This window comes from Olea europaea, chromosome 13 (assembly GCF_002742605.1).
Source record: "Olea europaea var. sylvestris chromosome 13, O_europaea_v1, whole genome shotgun sequence".
In the NCBI taxonomy this organism is placed as follows: Eukaryota; Viridiplantae; Streptophyta; class Magnoliopsida; order Lamiales; family Oleaceae; genus Olea; species Olea europaea.
This window is the reverse complement of record NC_036249.1, coordinates 12,140,864-12,142,426: the sequence shown is the minus strand read 5'-3', so window position 1 is coordinate 12,142,426 and position 1,563 is coordinate 12,140,864.

Sequence of the window (1,563 nt, the reverse complement as noted above, 5' to 3'; positions counted from 1 at the left end):
TGATTTTATGCTTATTGTTGGCTTTGATTGCATATGTGGTTCCATGCTATTTTTTTTTGGATTATTTTCCACTATTACGTAGTTCACTTATTTTTGAAATTTCACGATTTGGGGCTAATTTCGTCATTTCTTGAAGATTATGTCATTTTTCTCAAAATTCAAATTTTTAGTGCTATTTTTGACATTTGGTGTTTCGCTAGAGTCTCGCCTGGTCTTCGCTCGAGCGATAAAAACAGTTTGCTTGTCGCCCGAGTCTCGCTAGATCCTCGCTCGAGCGACAGGTCACTTTTTAAAATACCCGGTTTCATTTTTTTTCGCGCAATTTCTTGATTTTTCTCTCTTCTTTCTTCCTTCTCGTGTTTTTCTCAATTTTCATCAATTGATAACTTAACTTCGAGGCCCCTAACAACATTTTTCTTCCGGATTCCTTTGCTAAACATCACATTGTGGTAATCTTTTTTCTTTTTCGTGTGTTTTGCTTACTTTGGTATTCTTGCTTGATTGTTACTTAATTTATAGAAGCTTCGACATTCCTTTTTTCATTGGGAGTTATCTCACGCATTGTGCATCACGATTTCCATTGCATTGTTTGTTTTCTTCATTCTTCGCACTATGTGGCTTACATGTTTTTCCTCCATTTTCAATTCGTTCGTTCTTGCATTCCGTTAATCCGTTTGATGTGTGGTTTGTTTCATTTTAAAGTACGTTCTAGTTTGAGGGGCTATGATTGGATGGTTGATTGGATCTCGTATATGCTTGGAAATGTGTGACAAAGTGATGCACGCCACATGCCCTATGAAATTACTTACCTATTTTATTCTTTGTTTCCTCTTTTTTTGTGCATCTCATTTCTTTCTTTCCTTTCCGTCGTTGGTTCTTTGACATCACGTGCCATGATATGTGTTTACACATATCTTTGGTCTCTATCTTCATCTTACTTCGTTTGTGCTTAGGGTCATTCACGTTTGTCGATGCATCTCTATTGTGCCTCATTTGTGTGTGTGGTGTTTCATTCCACATTGCATCGAATCATGTGCATTCTTCATATTACTTATTAGTTTTGTCTCTACAAATGCCAGATGGCCCGTAAGCATTCTCGATCCTCTGCACAGCCAGCTAGTGGTTCGACGTCGTATAGTCGGTCCAGATTCATTTCTTCTACAGCTCAGGAAGTCTTCACTTCTCAGTTCTCCTTACGCCCGTTCTCGTGGAGCGTGAGGTAATCTTATCTGACCTTCCTGTTGATATAGTCGCCATTTTTGTTTCCCGGGGTTGGGAGCCCCTTCTTATTGGTCTTTCAGCTCCTCCCCCACTCCTCGTTCAGGAATTCTACGCGAATATTCATGATATAGACGACTCGTCCTTTAGGTTACTCTTAGAGGTCATTTGTTTAGAGTTACTCCATCGGCTATAGCTCATGCCTTCGGTATACCTCAGATTACCCATCTGACGTACCCCTATATTTTACCTGCTTCTATTTCGGCCGATGCTCTTGTTCGGTCTACGCTTTTGAACACCCCGTCTATCGGTGGGCCTACGAAGATGGCCACGGGGTCATTGCCT